Below are 23,507 nucleotides of genomic sequence, written 5' to 3'. Positions count from 1 at the left end.
AGTTAACTAAGTGTGAAGCTTTTGAGCGAGTGAGAGGACCTCGCGCGTTGATGTCGTTGAGGATTTTGTCAAGTTCTACTTTGTTTGCAATCCTCGGATGAGCTGGTTGAGGATTTTGTCTGGTCTAAGGAAGTGGTGCTGGTGCAATTTCTTCAGGAGCATCTTCTTGGTTTTTATCAGCGATGGGGATCATTTCTTCATCAATTTCCTCAGTTGGGACAATGTCTTCAGTAGGCTTGAGCTTTATTGCTTCCTCAGGAGACACCTTATCTGTATCAGAAGGCAATTGCTCTCTTTGCGAGCCATTAGTTTCATCGAACCGCACATCTACAGTCTCAACAACTTTGTTGTGATAGTTGTTGAAGACTCTGTAAGTGTGCGAGTACTTTCCATAACCGAGCATAAAACCTTCATGTGCCTTAGGTGCAAATTTTGAGTTGTGGTGAGGATCTCTAATCCAGCATTTTGCACCGAAGACTTTGAAATAACTTACATTGGGTTTCTTGTCAGTGAGGAGTTCATATGAGGTTTTCTTGAGGAATTTGTGAAGATATACCATGTTGATGATATGGCATGCAGGGTTGATTGCTTCAGGCCAAAAGCGACGAGGAGTCTGATATTCTTCAAGCATAGTTCTCACCATTTCAACTAGAGTCATGTTCTTCCTTTCGACGACACCATTCTGCTGAGGAGTATAAGGAGGAGACAATTCGTGAGTAATACCAAGTTCATCAAGATAATCATCAAGACCAGTGTTTTTGAACTCGGTTCCATTATCACTCCTGATATGTTTGATCTTGATGCCAAAGTTCGTCGAGGCCCTTGAAGAAAATCGTTTGAAGATTTCCTGCACTTCAGTTTTATACACTATGATATGCACCCAAGTGTATCTGGAATAATCATCAACTATGACGAAGCCATATAAAGATGCTGCATTGGTTAGTGTGGCATAGTGAGTAGGTCCAAATAAATCCATATGAAGCAATTCGAATGGACGTGTAGTGGTCATGATGGTTTTAGAGGGATGCTTGGATCTGGTCATTTTCCCAGATTCACAAGCACCGCAGAGATGATCCTTGAGGAATTTGACTGATTCGATGCCGATGACATGCTTCTTCTTTGCAAGCGTGTGGAAATTCCTCATGCCTGCATGACCTAGTCTTCGGTGCCACAGCCATCCTTCTAAGGTTTTTGCTAGTAAGCAAGTGGCTGGTTGAGGACCTGTAGAGAAATCAACAATGTACAAATCCCCTCTTCTTACACCTTCGAAGACTTTGGATCTGTCAGATTCCATGATGACTACACATCTATATCTACCAAAGATAACAATCATATCAAGATCACAAAGCATCGAGACTGACATAAGGTTAAAACCAAGGGATTCAACAAGCATCACTTTGTCCATATGCCTATCCTTGGAAATAGCTACTTTGCCAAGTCCCAATACCTTGCTTTTACCTTTGTCAGCATATGTGATTTGCTTCAGAGGTGATGGAGTTAGTGGCATATTCATCAGTAAGCTTTTATCACCAGTCATGTGATGTGTGGAGCCACTATCGAGAACCCACTCAGTATTTTTGGGTTTGCCATCCTTTGAAACCTTTTGCCATGAAGCAATAGGTTGGAGCGAAGTCATCAGCATAGTCATCAGTATGGATGGTGCAATCATTTTCTTCAAGATTGAAGATTGACTTGCTGACGAAAGTGGTTGCTAGTGCAAGACTAGCCTGTCCAGATTCTTCTCCAGAACCCTCTTCTTCATCACATTCCTCAGATTCTGCCTCGGAGTCCATTTCCTTGCCAATAAGTGCCTGAGCCTTTCTGAAACTAGTCTTCTTGTGTGTTGAGGGCTTTGAAGATGAGGATTTTGAAGATTTCTTCTTCTTCTTAGAGTCATCAGAACTGTCATCCTTGTATTTCTTCTTCTTTGATTCCTTTCCCCAATGGGGACAATCAGCAATGTAATGACCTGATTTCTTGCACTTGTGACAGGTTCGTTTCTTGTAGTCCTCAGATGCAGATTCTGATTTCCTCATGTCTCTTCTTGAAGATTTACCAGACTGGCCACGTCGTGTAAATCTCTAGAATTTCCTCACAAGCATTGCAAGCTCCTGTGCAAATTCTTCAGGGTCACAAATGCTGTCATCTGTGTCTTCTTCTTCAGATGAGGAAATTGCTCTAGCCTTCAGTGCACGTGGTCTGGAATAGCTTTGTCCATATAGATCTCTCTTTTCTTCTAGCTGGAATTCATGAGTATTTAGCCTTTCAAGTATATCAGCTCGATCCAGCATCTTGTAGTCTGGTCTTTCTTGAATCATCAGAACCAAAGTGTCAAATGAAGAATCCAAAGATCTGAGCAGTTTCTTCACAACTTCGTGATCAGTGATGTCTCGAGCTCCCAGTCCTTGCAGTTCATTTGATATGTCAGTGAGGCGATCAAAGGTTTCTTGGCAGCACTCATTGTCATGTCTCTTGAAGCGATTGAAGAGATTTCGAAGAATATCAACACGAGAGTCACGCTGGGTTGATACTCCTTCATTTACCTTGCACAGTCTCTCCCAGATGAGTGTTGCAGAGCCCAAAGCAATTACTCTTCCAAACTGGCCAGGGCTCAGATGGCCACAGATGATGTTCTTCGCTTGAGAATCGAGTTGCTTGAATTTCTTCTCATCAGCCGCAGTGAAACTGGCAGAGATGATGGGGACTCCATTTTCCACAATATACCAGAGATCATTATCAATAGCTTGTAGATGCATTTGCATTTTTATCTTCCAGAAGGGAAAGTTCTTTCCTTCGTAGGTAGGACATGCTGCAGTCACCTTAAAAATGCCTGCAGTCGACATAACTAAAACTCCAGGTGGTTAAAGCAAAATAACACAGAACAAGGGAGTACCTTGCTCTGATACCAATTGAAAGTGCGTTATATCGACTAGAGGGGGGGGGGTGAGTAGGAGATTTTTAGAATTTCATCACTGAGGAAATTCCTTTTGAGGAAATTCCTCACTGATGACTAACTTACAGCGGAAACAGTAAAGGATCAGACGTGCAAATGTTCACACCAGCAGTATTTCAGAGTGAAGAATGTGAAAATAGATTGCACAGTAAGCAGGCATGCCGAATACAGATGATGATTAACTATTGTGAAGAATTTGGGGTTGAGGAAATTCAGATAGAGTCTTCAGCAAATTCTTCAAACAGTCACAGTGAAAGTCATCAACACATAATACAGAGAAAGTAAAGAGTTGAGGAATTAGAACCCGATTCTCAGAGAAGACAGTCGTTGATGACCCAGTTCCAACTGCTGTGACAGTTGTACATCTGGTTTGGAGCGGCTTGGTATTGAAACCAAAGGACACCCAGTCCCGGGACACACAGTCCCTACAATATTCTCCTTGAGCTAAGGACACACAGTCCTCGCCCAACACTCGTGGTAAGTCTTCAGGGCAGACTTCCAAACCCTCACAAACTTGGTCACTCGACGATCCACAATGAACTGCTAGAACGTTCTAGACCATGACGCCTAACCGTCTGGAGGATGCACAGTCCTCAAAGGTAAAAGTCTTCAGTCCCACACAGGAAAAAACTTCTTCAGTGATGCTCAATCCCTAGGTTTGGTTTGTGGTTTCGGTGGGTGGTGTATTTCCTCACTGATGAATTACTCTCGAAGACTCTGAGGAATTTGGGTTGCTTTTATGACAAGTGTCGGTTTCTAACGGAGCAACCAACCAGCTAGTGGTTGTGGGGGGTGGCTATTTATAGCCTGGGAGCATCCCGGCATGATTTGACACAAATGCCCTTAAATAATATGACCGTTGGAGTGGATAAAACCAGTGACTTGGCGTGGTTATTGAAACGGTCGGGACCCTCAACTGTGAGAGTCCTCATGTCACTCATATTCCTCACTTGAGGCTTTTGGTAGGATTAGGCTTGAGTTGAGCATCATGAGGAAATCCATTCCATAGTGTTACTTTGACCCCCTTTAACATTACGGTGTTCCTATTCATCAAATGCGAAGAAAGTAAAACAGAAAGTGTAAATCTTCACGCTTCAAATTCTTCAGAATGATTTTCTTCAGGAACCACCGGTCTTCTTAATATCAGTATCTTCATGAGGAATATCAATTTCATCACAGATTCCTCGCGATTCATTTCTTCAGCTTGAGACCAATTTCTTCAACTGAAGATATACATTTTTAGGGTCGATATTCTTCAAATATCTCAAACTGCTCAATGACTTATAGATCCTGTGTACACTTATAAACACATTAGATACTTAACCTATAAGTCTTCAAACCACCAAAATCACTAAGGGGCACTAGATGCACTTACAATGACCTAGGAACCTTTGTATCCTGAGGGTCATCCTAAGAGAATTGAACAAGATTCTCAAGGAGTTAGCACTGATGCACCTAGTCATCCTAGGAAGAAGAAGAAAGATGATAGGGATTTGCATGCTAGCAACCCTGTTGCTGCTACACCTGAGAGTCCAAACGATGTCTTTGTCTCTGATGCCGAAACACAATCTGGTAATGAACATGAGCCTAATGATAATATCAGTAGTGCTGTTCATGATGATGCTCAACCTAGCAATGATAAGGATCCGGAAAGGTCTTTTTCTTCTCTGTAGGTTTCCGCCCCGCAACGGCGGCGGAACTCCGGAAACTCTTTGCTTCCCGGGAGTTTTATGTCACGAGGGTCATATAGGCCAAAGGAGAGCACTGGAGGTGGGACCCACTTCCCAGGCGGCCTCCCCACGCGGCCTAGGGTGGGCCCGCACCCCCAGGTCGCCTGGGTGCCTGGTGGTCCCCCTTCGGCCCCTCTTCGGCCTGTCTTCGTGATTTGTTCGGAAAGCGTTTCCTTGTAAATTTCAGCCTATTTGAAGATGTTATAATATGACAACTCTTCATGCTATTTACTCCGCTGAATCGTGCGTCTGCTGTTTGGGCATCGAATAGTTGTAAACTATGTAGAATAAGCCAAAACACTCTAAGTACAACATCATATTGTGAAATATATCAATGAATAGAGACAAATTATGATAAAAGTTGTGATGCATTTTGGACGTATCAATTAGTATCGTTGTGATTACGAGTGTCTGAGATAGATGAGGTTCCGAGATTCTGGTTATGTGTTGACGGATGTGATACAATGGACGGGTTAGTACTAGGAGTTGAGTGATGAATTTGTCCTTGTATCCGTGGACCCGATTGCATGACCAGAAATTTCATAAGTTCTTAGGTGGGAATTCAAGCAGTTACTTATAGGACAATCTTCCAACAGATGCATGATGTGAGGTTGGGGTTCGACATCTAGTGGATTCATTTGTTCACCATTGTTTCACAGCGGTTCTCATTGTGTCTTAAATAGTCTTAGTAGCTTGCTACGACTCGGGGACGCTTCGTATCTCGTGTGTACTACCTTATACATGATGGCTACTATAGGATTGAGCCCGTGCGATCCTATGCACGAAAATATCGAACGAAATCTTTGTCATGAATTTGTTCTGGCCTGTTCTGTAAGCCTCATCCTTTGTTTTGTTGGAGTTTTGTAATTCGAGTCGCTTCGAAGCCAACTGGTGATTTCATATCTTTTTCTAAGTGGTGTTCTCATATTTCGTGAGAAATCTAATTCTTTTGCTCAATCCAATTGTCTTATCAATTTTTTCAATCGGAGTCGTCATGTCAATTCTTTGCATCCGGTGTGCTTCTCCTCAGATGAATTCAATCCTTTTCAATATTTGCAAGTTCATCTCTCATTTCTCTCTGGAGTTCATCTCATCTGTCCCAAGTTTTGTTTGTTTTTCCCCGCCCTCCCACCCTTTTATTAAGTGATTCATTTATCTTCCAAGTGTCTTCTTTTCATTGTTGCTTCCGCTATATTCTCTTCCGTGTTGTGTCCGGGGATTCTTTGTGAAGATTCTCAGGAGTTTTGAGTTCATCATTTCTCCATTCTTGTGTTCTTCTTCAATGGATTCAATTCAAGCTTCTAGTGTTCATCATATTCTTTTTATCCTTTTCATCTCTTCTATGCTTCCCGTCTTGGGAATTTTCATCAAGTCTTTCATGTTCATTCATCCATATCTGTTCTATCCGAAGTGTTGAAGATATATTTGAGGTTTATTCTTTTCAATCCTTTAAATTTTTGCAAGGTTCTCACCTCATCAAGTTTTCATTTATGTCGGTGCAATCAATCTCACTATCAATTGTTTCAACGGTGGCTTCTTTCGAGTGGGCCCGTAACCCACATGTTTCCCAAGATCTTTTCTCGCTCTTGTAATCTTTTCTTGTGTGACATAAGTATGGATTCCATTAGTCATATTCCTTCTTTAAGATTGATCTGAATTTATTTCATCATTGACTCAACCTTTCATTTTTCATTATTCTGGAGTATCTCAGTATTCTTGGTGTTGTTTGTCGTCATGATTCTCAGCTTGCAAGTTCAAAGTAGTGTTTCTCTTAAATATTGTCCATTCTTTTGAAGATGGTCATCTCACCTTCGGCTATCATCTCAATTGTTTCCACTCATGAGTAATTCCATCCATATCTATCCCATGCATTTCAGTGTTGTTATCATTTCTCGATCCTCCGAAGGTCGTCATTTCAGAAGATTTCTTCATTCTCAGCTTTCAGCTTTCATACTCAAATTCGTTTCAATTGTTGTCTCTTCGTTCGTCTCTCAATTTTACTGGTGCCTTTTCAAGCGTTTCTCTCAGGTGGATCATGATCTCTTCATTCTCATGTATCTCCATTTATTCTTTGTATCCCCATTCATTTGCAAATTTTCACGGGTGTTTCTTTGAAGACTTTTTCATGTTTGTGCTCTATCTATCTCTCTTCAATCTTTTGAATAAGAATAAGTGGCTTGCTAAATCCATTGCTTGTCATCAATTTAACTTGATGAAGGATTAGCATAACATAATTCTTATTCTTGTTTCATCAAATGATTTCAATTCTTCTTTCGGAGTGGCTCATGATATTAGTTCTTTTCTTAAGTGCTCAACTTTCTTTTCCAGAGTTCCATGTTTTTATCAAGTATCTCTTTGTGAAGCTTCATATAAATCTTGGCAAGGTCATAATCTTATTCTTTTCAACCTTCATATCTTTGCATCATTCATTTGTATATGGAGGTCCTTCATGGTCCTTCATCAAGGTTTTAATCCATTCTCAAGTGTTCTTCAAGGTTCTGGTTGGAGTACCTCAAGTATTCCTTCTCTTGCATTTCGAAGTGCAATTCTTCCTCCTTTATCCTTTGAGGTGGTATTATAGCATTCTTGTTAGTGGAGGAGTCTCAAAGAGAATTTGTTTCAAGAATGAGATAATTAAACTCACAAATTCCTTCAATCATGAGATATTTTCAATCTATGATTTCTTCATTGAGCTATCTTGGTTTAGATTTCACCTAAAGCTTTTCCTTAGGGTTGTAGCTATTGTGGTGCTTGTCTTGAATCCAAGTTCTCAATGTATCCTCTTGGTGTAGGAAGTTGTGCATATCTTGTTGCTCCCATGCTATGTTGTTCCAGTTAGTGGCTGGTTGTCACCTCATTTTGGGATGGTTTTCTTAAGTCCACTACAAGCTAGTTCTTTTCGTTGTTGATTTCCAACAACTCCGTTCAATTCTTTTTGTCAGGCTGCTCATCAATTCAATTGTGGTAGTAGTTATCATTTTCTTCTTCAATCTTTCTTCCCTCTGATCAAGTTTCTATCCTTTTGCTCCGGAGGCCTTGTGATGTTGCTCTATTTCATTTTTATCTAGTTTTGTCAAGATCGTGTTCTTTCCATTCTTATTCATTTAACCGGAGTGTTGTGTCTTCTTTCATGTTCTTTCCTTGCTTATCAGTTTAGTTGGTTTGTTGTGAATCTTGTCAAGATCTTTTCCATCTGATGAAATTTTTGTCCTCATTTTCCTACCGAAGTGTTGCAGAAAATATGTTTGAATTCTTCCTTGTTCTTCATATCATTTGTTCATCTCGTTGCAACTTTCAAGGGTCGTTGGTTTCACTCGTTTTGTAAATGAAGCAACTAAGCTTACCTTTTTCCTCTTGCTCTTTCTCATCCTCTTCCCCCTTTCATTCTTTAGATCTTGGGGCGAGATCTCTTGTTACTGTAGGAGAGTTGTAGCAACCCGAGGATGCTCCACAAGATTCCCCTTCTATTCTGTTGCCGTCGGGTGATTAGATTGTTTGTCGCATTCATCATCGCATCATGCATGGCATCATTACTTTTGTGTGGCTAGTTGCACCTTGGTGATTAAAAGTGTGATTGCTTTGTGAGTGTGGCATTGTGATTGTGTGGATTGGGTGCATCAAGGATTCTTCTCAAAACCCCTTGTTGCACCAAAGCTCCAAAACCCCTTCTTCCAATTTCTTTGGTGGCTATTTTGAAGTTTCTGTTTTGACCCATTAAAAATGTTCATCATCTTTGAAATCCCCTTTTATTAATTGTGGGTGGCAACACTCTCTTCTTTGGTTTTATTTTCCCTGTGTTTTTATGTTAAAAAAAGCCAATTTCAACCAAAACAATTTATTTTTTCTTTACTCTTAAATGCCCCACTATTTTACAAATAGGAGGAATATTTTAGAAGCTTAGATTTATTTTTAGTTTTATTCTTTACCCCCTTTTTATACCTTGGCTTTTATTTCAAAAGTTGTTGGTTTTGTTAAAAGAAAACAACCTGTGTGTTTTTCTCAGAGACAGAGAGGGCAAGTGGGCTTCCTGGCCCATCGCCCTCGCTGCGTGACCCATCTCGCTTCTCCTCCCTGACGATGTTCTTCCCCTCTTCCTTTTCCGTCACTCGTAGAGTCGCATGAGAGAGGGTGCCGCCGTGGCACCTTCACGGACACTGATGACCCACAAGTGTAGGGGATCTATCATAGTCATTTCGATAAGTAAGAGTGTTGAACCCAACGAGGAGCAGAAGGAAGTGACAAGTGGTTTTCAGCAAGGTATTCTCTGCAGGCACTGAAATTATCGATAACAGATAGTTGTGTGATAAGATAATTCGTAGCGAGTAGCAAGTAACAATAGTTACAAAGGTGTATCAAGATGGCCAAATCCCTTTTGTAGCAAGGCACAAGGCTGGATAAACTCTTATATGAGGTAAAGCGCTCCCGAAGACACATAGGAATCTCTGTCAAGCTAGTTTTCATCATGTTCATATGATTCGTGTTCGCTACTTTGATAGTTTGATATGTCGGTGGACCGGTGCTTGGGTGATGCCCTTACTTGGACAAACATCCCACTTATGATTAACCCATCTCACAAGCATCCGCAACTACGAAAGAAGAATCAAGACAAGGTCTAACCATAGCATTTAACTAGTGGATCCAAATCAGCCCCTTACGAAGCAACACATAAACTAGGGTTTAAGCTTCTCTCAGTCTAGCAACCCATCATCTACTTATTACTTCCCAATGCCTTCCTCTAGGCCCAAATAATGGTGAAGTGTTATGTAGTCGACGTTCACATAACACCACTAGAGGAAAAACAACGTACAACTCATCAAAATATCGAACTACTACCCAAATTCACATGACTACTTATAGCAAGACTTATCCCATGTCCTCAGGAACGAAAGTCACTACTCACAAAGCATAATTATGTTCATGACCAGAGAGGTATTGAATAGCATTAAGGATCTGAACATATGATCTTCCACCGAGTAAGCCAACGAGCATCAACTAGAAAGAGTAATTAACACTACTAGCAACCTTACAAGTACCAATCGGAGTCGCGAGACGGAGATTGGTTACAAGAGATGAACTAGGGTTTGGAGATGAGATGGTGCTGATTAAGATGTTGATGCTGATGAGTCCAATCCGATCAGAGGAGTGTTGGTGATGACTGATACGTCTCCAACGTATCTATAATTTTTGATGGTTTCATGCTATTATCTTGTCAAACTTTGGATGTTTTGCATGCCTTTTATATATTTTTTGGGACTAACTTATTAACTCAGTGCCAAGTGCCAGTTCCTATTTTTTCCATGTTTTTGACCCCTTTCAGAGGAGATTTTGAAACGGAGTCCAAACGGAAGAAAATCCAAGAAAAGATTTTTTCTGGAACGGAAGAAGATCGGGGAGCTTGGGAGCCAAGGCAGGGGAGCCCAAGGGGCCCCACAAGCCCCCACCCCGCGGCCAGGGGGGAGGCCGCTCCATCCAGGCTTGTGCGCCTATATATTCCCTAAAAATGCATAAAAAATCAGGAGATCATCGAAAGTACTTTTCCACCGCCGCAAGCTTCTGTCTCCGCAAGATCCCATCTAGGGCACGTTCTGGTGCCCTTCCGGAGGGGGGATTTGTACACAGAGGGCTTCTTCATCAACACCATGACCTCTCCGATGATGCGTGAGTAGTTCACCATAGACCTACGGGTCCATAGCTAGTAACTAGATGGCTTCTTCTCTCTCTTGGATCTTCAATACAAAGTTCTCCATGATATTCATGGAAATCTATCCGATGTAATCTTCTTTTGCGGTGTGTTTGGCGAGATCCGATCAATTGTGGATTTATGATCAGATTATCTATGAATCTTATTTGAGTTTCTTCTGATCTCTCTTATGCATGATTTCATATCCTTGTAATTCTCTTCGAGTTGTGGGTTCTGTCTGGCCAACTAGATCTATGATTCTTGCAATGTGAGAAATTCTTGGTTTTGGGTTCATACCGTGCGGTGACCTCACCCAGTGACAGAAGGGGTAGCGAGGTACGCATCATGTTGTTGCCATCAAGGGTAAAAAGATGGGGTTTTCATCATTGGTTTGAGATTATCCCTCTATATCATGTCATCTTGCTTAAAGTGTTACTCTGTTCGTCATGAACTCAATACACTAGATGCACGCTGGATAGCGGTCGATCTGTGGAGTAATAGTAGTAGATGCAGAAAGTATTGGTCTACTTGTCTCGGACGTGATGCCCATATGTATGATCATTGCCTTAGATACCGTCATGACTTTGCGCGGTTCTATCAATTGCTCGACAGTAATTTGTTCACCCACCGTAATACTTGCTATTTTGAGAGAAGCCTCTAGTGAACACTATGGCCCCGAGGGTCTATTCCACACCATATTTTCAGCCTTACACTTTTTACTTCGTTGCACTTTCCGCCTTCAGATCTCACTTTGCAAATAAGCTTGAAGGGATTGACAACCCCTTTGAAGCGTTGGGTGCAAGCTTGTTTGTTTTTGCGCAGGTACTATGTACTTGACGAGACCCTCCTTCTGGATCGATACCTTGGTTCTCAAACTGAGGGAAATACTTACTGCTCCTGTGCTGCATCACCCTTTCCTCTTCAAGGGAAAAACCAACGCAAGCCCAACCTCTGTAAACGTGTCAATTTTTTGCGCTGTTGTCGGTGGGATAGCAGAAGAATTTCTGGCGCCGTTGCCGGGGAGGAAGATCAAGTCAAGAACTCATCCAAGTAGGTGTCGCAAACTCATCTCTTGCATTTAGTTTGTTTGCTAGTTGCCTCTCGTTTTCCTCTCCCCCACTTCACCAATTTGCCTTTTTCGTTCACCCTTTTTCTCGCGAGCTCTTTGTTTGCTTGTGTGCTTGCTTGCTTGCTGAAGTCACCATGAACGAAAACACCAAACTTTGTGACTTCTCGAATAATAATAATAATAATTTTATTAGTACTCCGAATGCTCCCACCACTAGTGCGGAGTCATATGAAATCTTGTGATGTTGATGCTTTGAAAGTTAGATGTGCTCCTCCCAGAATCTACATGGATGAAAGTTTGAAAGCTATGCTTGTTTCCATGATTGAGAGCCAAGAAAGAATCACCCAAATTAGTGGTAGACATGAATGGCTTAAAAAGGCGTGTTCTCGTGATGAGAATCACGAAGATCTTAAAGTGCTTGGTGTGACTCCCATCGAATCTTTGTTTTCTTGTGCCAATCCTAATGATTATGGGGATGGATATGAATCCACTTTGGTTGAAAAGTGCCCCAATGATTTGGAGTCCATCTATCTTGATGCTAAAAGCATTAAAAGTGGAGTGGAAGACGTTAAAACTTTGAGTAGTAATGAAATTACTACCGTGGATTTCAAGGAATTCAATTATTATAGTAGCTCCTTGATTGAATGCATTTATTTGATGCAATCCATGTTGAACTCTCCACACGCTTATAGCCAAAACAAATCCTTTACCGATCATATCGTCGAAGCTATGATAAAATCTCTTGAAGAGAAACTTGAATTGGAAGTCTCTATTCCTAGAAAGCTTCATGATGGGTGGGAACCTACAACCAAAATGAAAATAAAAAACTATGAGTGCAATGCTTTATGTGATTTGGGTGCTAGTGTTTCTGCGATTCCAAAGTCTTTATGTGATGTTCTGGGTTTTAATGAGATTGAAGAGTGTTCTCTTAATTTGTGTCTTGCTGATTCAACTGTCAAGAAACCCATGGGAAGGATCAATGATGTTCTTATTATTGCAAATAGGAACTATGTACCCGTGGATTTCATTGTGCTTGACATTGATTGCAATCCTACATGCCCTATTATTCTTGGTAGACCTTTCCTAAGGACTATTGGTGCTATCATCGATATGAAGGAAGGGAATATTAGATTTCAATTTCCTTTAAGGAAGGGCATGGAACAATTTCCTAGAAAGAAAATAAGATTGCCTTCTGAATCCATGTTGAGGGCCACTTATGGTTTGAGCACCAAAGACGACGATACGTGATTCTATCGCTTTTATGCCTAGCTAAGGGCGTTAAACAATAGCGCTAGTTGGGAGGCAACCCAATGAATTTATCTTTTTCTTTCTGTTTTGTTGCGTCCATACTTTCATAATTCTGTCGTGATTGTGTTTTTTGTGTTTCCTTTTTTGTTTGAGCCAAGCAAAGCCTTTATGACTAGTCTTGGTAATGGTTGTTTGATCCTGCTGGAAAAAGATAGAAACTTTTCGTTCACGAGATGATTTTTCATTTTTATTCAAAAATAGCTTTTGAGTAGATTCTTTTTGCTGCTGATTGATATGCTTTTTGCCCAGGCCGTCGTAAGTTTTCAGATTTTTTGAGGTACCACAAGTATACGAAGTATAAATATTGCTACAGACTGGTCTGTTTTTAACAGATTCTATTTTTGTTGAGTTGGTTGCTTGTTTTGATGAAACTATGGTTAGTATCGGGGAGTACTAGCCATGGAAAAGTGAGAATAAAGTAGCCCATCATCAATATAGATGGAATTCAAGCTTTCTACAGTACCAAAAGAAGTGGTAGTTTGTTTTCTTGTGCAAATTTTATCACGAGTTTCTGTTTAAGTTTTGTGTTGTGAAGTTTTCAAGTTTTGGGTGATGTTCTCATGGACGATGAGATAAGGAGTGGAAAGAGCTCAAGCTTGGGGATGCCCAAGGCATTCCAAGCCGAATTCAAGGACACCAAAAATCCTAAGCTTGGGGATGCCTCGGGAAGGCATCCCCTCTTTCGTCTTCAATCCATCAGTAACATTACTTGGAGCTATATTTTTATTCACCACATGATATGTGTTTTGCTTGGAGCGTCTTGTATCATAGGAGACTTTTCTATTTGTTTGGTCACAATCATCCTCGATGCACACATTTTTGAGAGAGAGAGACATGCACTCATCATGATTTTTCTAGAATGCTCATAGTGCTTCACTTATATCTTTTGAGCTAGATACTTTTGCTCTTGTGCTTCACTTATATCTTTAGAGCATGACGGTGCGTGATTTTGTAGTTGGCTTATGCTATGAAAGTACTCCCAAATGTGCTAGGTACCCATAGAGGATGCAAAAACCTCCATCTTCATGTGCATTGAGTAGAAAGAGAAGTTTCGATTCCTCTCAATTAGTTTTGAGACATGGATTCGGTAATATTAAGAGTTATGATAGTGGAGTGTTGTGAATCTAGAAATACTTGTGTTGGAGTTAGTGATTCCCATACCATGCACGTATGGTGAACCGCAATGTTAGGAATTCGGAGCTTAATTGATCTATTGATTGTCATCCTTTGTGTTGAGGTCGGGATCTCGCGATGGTTTACACCTACCAACCCTTCCCCTCGGAGTATGCGTTTAGCCCATTGCTTTGATTACTAATAAAAACTTTCGCAATGAGTATGTGAGTTCTTCATGACTAATGTGAGTCCATGGTATAGATGAACTTTCACCTTCCACCACTGCTAGCCTCTCTAGTGCCGCGCAATTCTCGCAGGTGCACAAACCCACCAAATTCCTTCCTCAAAACAGCCACCATATCTACCTACTATGGCATTTTCATAGCCATTCCGAGATATATTGCCATGCAACTACCACCGTTCCGTCTCATGACTTGTGTCGTCACTCTCATATTGCCATTGCATGATCGTAAGATAGCTAGCGAGATGTTTCAACGTCATACGCCATGCTAGATCGTTGCACACTGTCGGAGGCATTTCCTATGGAGTCATCATCATTGTGATCTTTGAGCTGTGAGTAAATAAAAGTGTGATGATCATCATTATTAGAGCATTGTCCCATGTGAGGAAATAAAAAAAGAGGCCAAAGAGCTGAAAAATAAAAAAAAAGAGAAAAGAAAAGAAAAAAAAGAGGCCTAAGAGGCCAAATGAAAAAAAGAAAAGAGAGAAAAAGAGAGAAGGGGCAATGCTACTATCTTTTTCCACACTTGTGCTTCATGTTAGCACCATGTTCTTCATGATTGAGAGCTTCTTGTTTTGTCACTACCATATGCTAGTGGGAATCTTCATTTTATAACTTGGCTTGTATATTCCGATGACGGGCTTCCTCAAAATTGCCCTAGGTCTTCCTGAGCAAGCAAGTTGGATGCACAACCACTAGTTTTCCTTTTGAGCTTTCACATACTTATAGCTCTAGTGCATCTCTTGTATGGCAATCCCTACTCATTCACATTGATATCTATTACTGGGCATCCCCATAGCCTATTGATCTACTCTGTCTGAGCTGCTGCTGCTCCTCTACTAGAGTTGCTTCTCCTCTGCTCGATCTACTCTGCCGCTGGTGAAGCTCTGCCCATGGTACTGCTACTCCTCTGCCCATTTGCACCTGAAGAAGGTACTGATGGAACTGTTTGTTGTTTACTGCTACCTGAAACTGCTGTTGTTTGAGAAACTGCATTGCTTGAGAAACTTGTAATCTTGTGGTATCGAAAATAATTTTGTGCAATACTTGTAATGTTGTGGTATCAAAAATAGTTTTGTGGAGTATCAGAAATAGAGCAGCCTGGTTCAAGGTTTTGCACTGGAAACAGAGCAGTCTGGTTCAAGGTTGTGCACTGGAAACAGAGCAATCTGGTTCAAGGTTTTGCCTAGATAAACCAGACCGGATGAGAGACCAAATACATGGGCAAGTAGTCAAAAGAAACACATAATTTGCCTAGAATCTTGTTGTCCTGTGATACAAGAAAATTTCACCATGTGTATGTTGTGGAACGCTTACAGTTGCACAAATCAGACATATCAGTAGGCTGGTTCAGGTGTTGGTTCTTGGCCTATTAACATAGAAAGCCCCTTTGTAACTACTAGGACAATCGGATGGTACTTAGTTTCCCGACGCTGTTCCAAAATATGATGTGACAATGTGATCAACAGAACTCCCAGCGTACAACAATACTACAAGGTACAACAAACACCATATTGTGTAGCTGCAGCGTCCAACTGAGCAAATCATATATGCACGGAGTCATCCTACCCTCAACTCTGAAACATCATATTTATACCAAGCTGCGCACACATGTGTATCAGCTTGTGTAAATATCAGCTTCTGTAAACATCATATTTAGAGACGAATTGCAAGCATTAACCTGATCTTAACATATATAAATGTATATTAAGTTTTCCATTTTAGGAGAATATAGATAGAGGTTTCTACTAGACCTAGTGAGAAATGGTTCCATGGTAGCATTTCTTGTTTGGCTGTCGTAGCTCGATTACATATTGTTTTTACGTGTGTATATATTCTGGTTACAGTACCATGGTGTACTCATCTTTTGTCATTGATAGCAGGAGTATGGATTTGAACATGATACCTCAACAGGAGGATGAAGGTATTAATTTGAATTGGATCCCTCAAGAGGAAGAGGCTCAAGGGGGAGAGGATGGAGGTATGGATTTGAACATGATGCCTCAAGAGGAAAAGGATGATGGTACTAATTTGAATTGGATCCCTAAAGAGGAAGACGATCCAGGGGGAGAGGATGGAGGTATGGATTTGAACATGATGCCTCAACAGGAAGAGGATGAAGGTATTAATTTGAATTGGATCCCTCAAGAGGAAGAGGCTCAAGAGGAAGAGGATGAAGTTATGAATTGGATACTTCAAGAAGATGAAGAAGGTCAAGAAGGTGTACCAGGTAAACAGAAAAAAAAGAATTGTCAAATAAGGAGAGGCATGCTATTTACTTTGCTCTGCTAGTAATCGAGCTCAGAGATGGATCTGTTCAACCAAACGACAAGCTGCTTGTATCAATCTTGTTGAAAATACATGTACGATCTATTGAGAGAATCTGGTCGGACGCCAAAAAGCAGATTGCCGTGGGCCAAGAAGTAGATGTCTCCAACAATAAGAAAGGAAGAGTTGGTCGAAAGAGAAAAGAGTTGGATCTTGCAAGGACCTCAACAATCCCATTGAATAGAAGAAGGACAATTCGATCTCTGACACGGTCTCTAGGTGTGGCCCGCTCAACCCTACATCGGAGGTTCCAGTTAAATGAGCTCAACCGCATCACAAACATAGTCAAGACTTACCTCAAACCAGAGAACAAGATTGCAAGATTGAAGTTTTGTATGTCCATGCTCGATGACAATTGGATCTCAACTTCCCAAGCTATATTCAAGCCAATGACAAATATGGTCCATATAGATGAAAAGTGGTTTGACATGACAAGACTAAAGAACAACTACTATGTACTTCCAGGAGAGCCTCCACCTGAGTGCACCGTGACAAACATTAACAACATTGGGAAGGTAATATTTCTAACGGTTGTGGCCAAACCTCGATACAATTATGATGGAGAGCTAACATTTGACGGGAAGATTGGTACTTGGGCGTTCATCGAAGAGTCTGAGGCAGTGCGAACGAGTCACAATAGAGCAAGGGGAACGAGAGTGCTAAAACCTGTGGAAGTAACGAGACCTGTGTGTAGAGAATATCTGATCAATAAGGTTATACCAGCGATTCAAGATAAATGGCCTGACGATGATCAGGGAGCAACAATATTCATCCAACAAGATAATGCAAAGCCTCACATTCTTCCCAACGATGAAGCTTTTCCAGAAGCTGTGGAAGAAACTAATCTCGACATTAAGTTGATGCAACAACCTCCAAACAACCTGGATTTCAACTATTTGGACCTCTGCTTCCACAATTCTCTCCAGTCTCTAACCGATTGTAGGTCACCTACAAACATCCAGGAACTGATACAGGGTGTGGAAGAGGAGTTTGAGAATTATGATCCTCACAAGTTGTACAACGAGTTCATCACATTGCAAGCAGTTATGTTTGAAATTATGAAAGATCAAGGAGGAAACAAATATAAGTTGCCCCACTTACACAAGGAACGTCTTCAGAATGACGGCAGAGAAATAACAATTGTATATTGTGACAGTCAGCTAGTTGCTGATACTAGGGCCATTCTAGAAGAAATGCAATAGGAAAAGGAAAGGAAGAAAATAAGTAGTTGTAGAAAGGAAAAAAAAGAATTGAATTTATCTGAATTTTACTCCTTGTGTACTCCTTGTACTCCTTGTGTATGTCTTGTGCCATAGGAAAATGCAATTGGAATCATTTGAGATCAATGATGATACTGGTTATCCAACATTTCCATCTTGTGTATCGGAATTCATTTTAATTGTTTGGACTAATTTGTTTGAGTTTATCTTGAGTTTATCCAGCATTTCCATCTGCATTGGAGATCAATGATCTTGTGTATTGGAAGGGTCATGTACATGGGGATCTTGCCTCAAGATTTATTAAATTTATTGTTTCAGGTTTCAGTATACAAAGATTACTGGGGTATTGTCTATAGTTGGGATAAACCAAATAAAGTTCACAAATCTTTATTCCCTTTGTGCATAAAGTTTACAAATCCCAAGCATAGAGTTGGGATCACCAAAAAAATTCTAAGCTTACAAATCGTGAGTGCTTTCATCTCAAAAAAATTCTAAGCTTACAAATCCAGAACTGGTAGCCTTCCTTATCTCAATTCTCTGGTATTGATTTTTGCTCTCTTTTTTTACCTTCCTTCAACAAGTTGTTCCTTGAACTGCAGGTACTCAGGGACAGTCAACTCCTCGTCGTCTGAATTCTCAAGTACAGTAGTACTGGTAGCTTGGTTCAGGTTGATTCTAAAGGATGCCCTGCACCTGACAGTAAAGCCTGCAGCCTGCAGGTATACGAACGAAATACAGATACATGCATCAGCCTGAACCTGAAGAAGAAGGAATGCAACCTGTAAAATGTGTGAAATGCTCCTACCAACAGACAATGGATGGTTTTTTTGTTTTGATTGGTCTTGCTCTCGGTTTGAAGATGAAGTGGTGTTATTTCGCTTACCGTTGATGTTCAGGTGTAGGCTTTTGCCTTCCCAGCACCTGTTAACTAGGTGAGCTTGCCCCACCTCATTTCACTTACTCCTGTTGTCGTCCGTGGCAGCCGACCAGAAATTCATGTATTGAATGTTGTACAACACGCCACCACGATGCGGGAACGGCGTCGCCGACTCCGGGACGCTGCCGATCTTCCCGTCGTAAGGGTCCATGATCATGAGCCCGACGTCCGGCTTGGCGAGCCAGGCGAAGATCTTCACCCACACCTCCCTGGGGATGGCCTGACGGACGTAGTCGGACATGGACTTGCTCAAGGACTTCGTGGTCGTGGTCTGGTTCAGGATGTCCTCGACGTTGGCGGCGCTACCCAGGTAGATGTACGGCATGGACTAGATCCATGTCATCTCTTTGCAGTGTGTCTGGTTCAGGCCGAGCTCCGGGAAGCGGCTACGCATCAGCGGCAGCAGCGTGTCCGACGTCCCCAAGTACATGGACTGGAAGTTGGCCTCCTGTTTCTACACGAGCACCCTGATGAAGAGGTCTTCGGGGAGAGCTGGGGCGACTTGTTGCCATCTGGTGAGGACGTCCACGGCGCCCTGGTCGATGGACTTCGTGACGCTGAACATTGTCACTGTCGGGGGACGGGAACGTGCTTCACCTGCCACGAGAGCACGACGCCGAAGCTCTCGCCGATGCCGTTTCCGACGCAGCCGGAGCAGACGGCGGCGGTAGGTGGAGAAATCATTGCTTTTTATGAGGAAGGGGGAAGCTTGGGGAGGCAGGCGAGTCGCAACTGCGGCGGCGGAGCGGCGGGGGACCGGGGGAGCAGGGGAGTTGCGGCAGGCGGAGCTGCAGCGGGCGAGCGGCAGCTGCGGCGGGGAGTAGGGCAGCTGCGGCGGCGAGGAGCAGGCAAGCTATAGCGATGGGGAGTAGCGTAGATGTGGCATCTGTCGGAGGAGGAGGACGAGGAGCGCGGGTTTGGTCGGGAGAAGCTAGAGGGGCTTTTCGCAAAATTGTCGTCGCGACATTAATTTCGGGATGGAGGGAGTATATCCATTAATTAGACCATACTTTCAGAACTGTATATATCAAGTTTCAAACAACAATCAGTTTCCGAACTTCAAGTAGTGAGATAGGCAATTAGAACAGACACTCGTTCCTTCACTCGTTCAGCAAGAAACACATGTAAAAATAGCAAGCAAGCCATTTAATGGATTATACTTCGAGAGTGAGCCTGACTTCTAAAATTAACATTAAAAAATCACTTTCTTTTCCTTTTTTCTGCATCCATCAATGTCGCTTGGCAACCAAAAATATCAATTAACTCATTCATACTTTCAGAACTTCATATCTTAAGTTTCAGACACCTATTAGTTTCTGAACTTCAATTGATGCCATAGAAAATTAGAACAGACACTCGTTGTCAGCCAAATTGGATAAACGTTTGCACAAAAATCAGAAATATGTATGCATAACATTACATTTACCTATTGAAACTGGTCTTTGGGTTGAATCTTAAAAAAAAGGTAACAAAAAACTCCTGCTGGTCCACGCCTGTCTCAACGTTGTCCGATCTGACGCCTGCATAAATCATGGATTCAGTCTGATAATAGATTACTTACTTGTTAATGTTGTGAGATACGAATAATAGGCTATGTATTGTTGGCATGGGACACAACAAAGTGAGATTGTTTACTATGTGGGTGAGCTATAGTCTACATAAATAATCAACAAGGGGCTTTCTTTCGAAGGACAGGGCATGTGGTGCAGTGCAGGGAAAAGAGAGGAGGGAGGAGAGAGTGGGAAGCAACCTCACCTCACCTCCATGGCGTCGCTCGATCTGCACTAGCAGCAAACAGCAGCAGCAGGGTTGGAGGAGGAGCCTCCCTAGCAGATCAATGACATCGGTCGGCCGGTCGCACTAGTAGCAGGGTCGTATCAGAGCCTCCACCGTGGTGGTCTTGACTAACTGGATGCGTGAAGAACCCATTAACGGCCGGCGCCACGACCGGAGAAGGCGACGAGGAGGCGGATCCGCGCCTGGACGCTGCCGGTGGGTTGGGCGTGAACGCCGGAGTCAGCGGATGGGTGGCGCTCCTCCATGTCACGGCACACCTTCGCTATGGTTTTAGGATCCAGCGGCTATGGGGGTGGAGGGAGAGGGGGTGCGGGTGGCTGGCGATGGGGTTGGGGAAGAGCTCGACAGCGTCTTTCGCATCGGCCATGGCCGTCGGAGCTCGTCAGAGGCACGTCGATGGTGGAGACGAGGTCTCGCCCCAAACCCTAGCCGTGGGGGATGGGTTGGGCGCGGGTGTTGGAGGCAGGGAGGGACGGATCTAGCCGGAAGGATTAACGAAGCATGGCGAGCTGAACTCGGCAGGGTCCTCCGTGCCGGCTATGGCCGCTGGAGCTCAGTGTTAAGGTCGGCGACGGCGCCCAACCCTAGGTCGCAGGAGGGTAGAGAGGAGATGCGGATGCGGGGGAGAGGGGCTTCTATGCGGTAGGGTGGGTTCCTTTTCTTTATTTTCCAATAATCTTTGCTGTCTGACCCAATGATTAGCTGATGGCAAATAGTATTTTTAGGCAAAATAGTTGATTCCTGTAGCTTGCTTCCCGTCATATGATTTGTTGCTCCATTATCGAGCAACCATGACACCCCACCGGAAGCAAACTCCTGCAATAGATCAAGGCTTGGTTGTAGGTACCCATTTTTTAATGGGTCCTTTCATGTTAGAGACAAGGGTCTTAGGAACCCAGATAGAACATTCAATGTACTCATCGTAGGAACCAACAAATCTGGCATAAACATGCCCATCACTAGCAGGACATAAGACAAAAGAAGAACTGAGTTTGTCGGCTGTGTTAGTAGGAATGGATTTGCCCTTCTTGAGGTTTCCATCGTCCACCTTGTTCCTGTTCACCTTCTGAGTCCCCTCACCCTCTTTGACAATGATGTCCATGAGGGTAGGAGATCGTTTGTTCCTATTCCTCCTTTTACCTTTTCACTTGGAGGTAAGTCCAAGTCCCTGCTTTCCTACAACACCTTTTTGAGTGCTCAAGAGGTCGTTCAGGCTCTTCTCACCTTGTATGCATGCCACAAGGCCCTTCTCAAGTTTCTCCTTTAACTTGGATTTTCCTCCACAAGATGTACATGCTCACAGAAGGGATTAGTTGCACAAGCATTATCAATTAACACAAAGGGAGGACAAGTAGAGATCTCCTTGGTAAGCTTTGCTTGGAGTTGATCATGAGACTCTTTCAGAGAGAAATGAACACCTTTCAAGACCTTGTGGGCCTTGTCAAGTGTGTCAAACTCCACTTTGAGTCCGTCATGGCCAACCCCAAGAGCATACTTTTCAGACTTAAGCATACGAGTAAGAACAACATCATGATCTAGTTTCCTTTGCATTTTAGCGTAGTCGTCGTTATATGACTCCTCAAGAGCCAAATGAAGAGTGCGCTCCTTTTCTAGAGCAATAGATAATTCAGAAATTTCATTGGCATAGTCACGACTGTGTCCCTGAAGCTCGGAGATGGTCTCCTCATGAGACTCAATGAGGTCATTGGCCTCACCCAGTTGTTCCAAGAGAGCAACAAAGTGCTTCTTGGATTGTCCCTTAATAGTGCACAGAAACTTGTCAAGGTCATGCTCATTAAGTTCCCCAACATCACTATCATCAACACAATTTAACAATGAAGGAGCAGTAGCGATGTTGGTCTTAATGATGGGGGTTACCTGATTGATACCTTTTGCCATGAGGCACTTGGTGATGTGGTTCTCGTTGGGGAGTTGAAGAGAGACACCTTCTGGGGAGAGGTAGTGGCAATAGCAACAGTTGCCGTTGCCACTGTATCATCATCATCGTCATCATCGGAAGGGTACTCTTCAAGGGCCACCATCCCTTTTGGGTGGGGTTTCTTCACAAAGTTGTTCTTGATTGGAAATGATTTGGTTTTGTCTTTGCGAATGAGCTTGCCCCCGTTGTCTTCCCTTTTCTCATAGGGACATTCGGCCACGAAGTGGCTCACGTTACCACAGTTATAACATGTCCTCACTCGTTGCTTGGGTTTGAATCCACTCGAGTTGTTCTTGGTGAAGGTGGGCCTTGAGTTCCACTTGTTGCCCCAGAATTACCTTGACGCAAGAGCCATGTGCTCATGATAGGCATACTTTGTGTCTTCAGGGCAGCTCTCCTCTTCCTCATCCTCTTCTTCTTCTTCAAGCATTGCTTTTGCTTTTAACGCAAGGTTGGGTGAAGTTGCCTTTGAGCGAACACGAGCAAGTGCATTGTCGGCTGTTTCGTTCATGATTGACATTGCAATAAATTCATCCAACACCTCACTGGAAGACAAGGAGTGGAAGTCTGGCCGCTGATGAATGACAGATGACATGTCTTTGTTGAAAGGCATGATGGTTTGAGAAACTTGCTCTTGACCCATGTATCATCCACATCCTTGCTCCCATGATCCTTGTGTGCCACAGCAATAGCAGTCACCCTCCGATAGAGATCACGAGGGTCCTCGTCTTCCTTCATCACAAACTCATCGGCCTTATCCAGTATCACTTCATAGTTGGATCGTTGAATGCTTGAGCTTCCCTTGTACAACACCATAATATGCTCCCAACAATCCTTGGCCAAAGTGAAGGGACACAGGTGAGGAATATCTTCAGGTGGCACTGCGGACTGGAGAATGAACAAAGCGGAGTGATTGTATTGATTGTATGCATCTTCTCTTGGAGTGAGGTTGCTTGGATCATGGGGATAATATCCTTGCTCGATAATTCTCCACAAATTTGTTGAGCTGTGATTCAAATGAGACTTAATAGAAAATACCCAGTTAGAAAAGTCACCTTTCACAAGCTTAGGAGGAGGACCAACAGGGTTAAAACGCGGTGTGGGAACGGATCCTCCATAGACCCTGGGGGTGGAGCTGAGGCATAGGTTCCAGTCCCATCCTTTTCGTGAGATGAGGAAGCTCGCATACCTT

Source organism: Hordeum vulgare, chromosome 7H, assembly GCF_904849725.1.
Source record: "Hordeum vulgare subsp. vulgare chromosome 7H, MorexV3_pseudomolecules_assembly, whole genome shotgun sequence".
Lineage (NCBI taxonomy): Eukaryota > Viridiplantae > Streptophyta > Magnoliopsida > Poales > Poaceae > Hordeum > Hordeum vulgare.
This window is presented reverse-complemented; position numbering follows the sequence as displayed.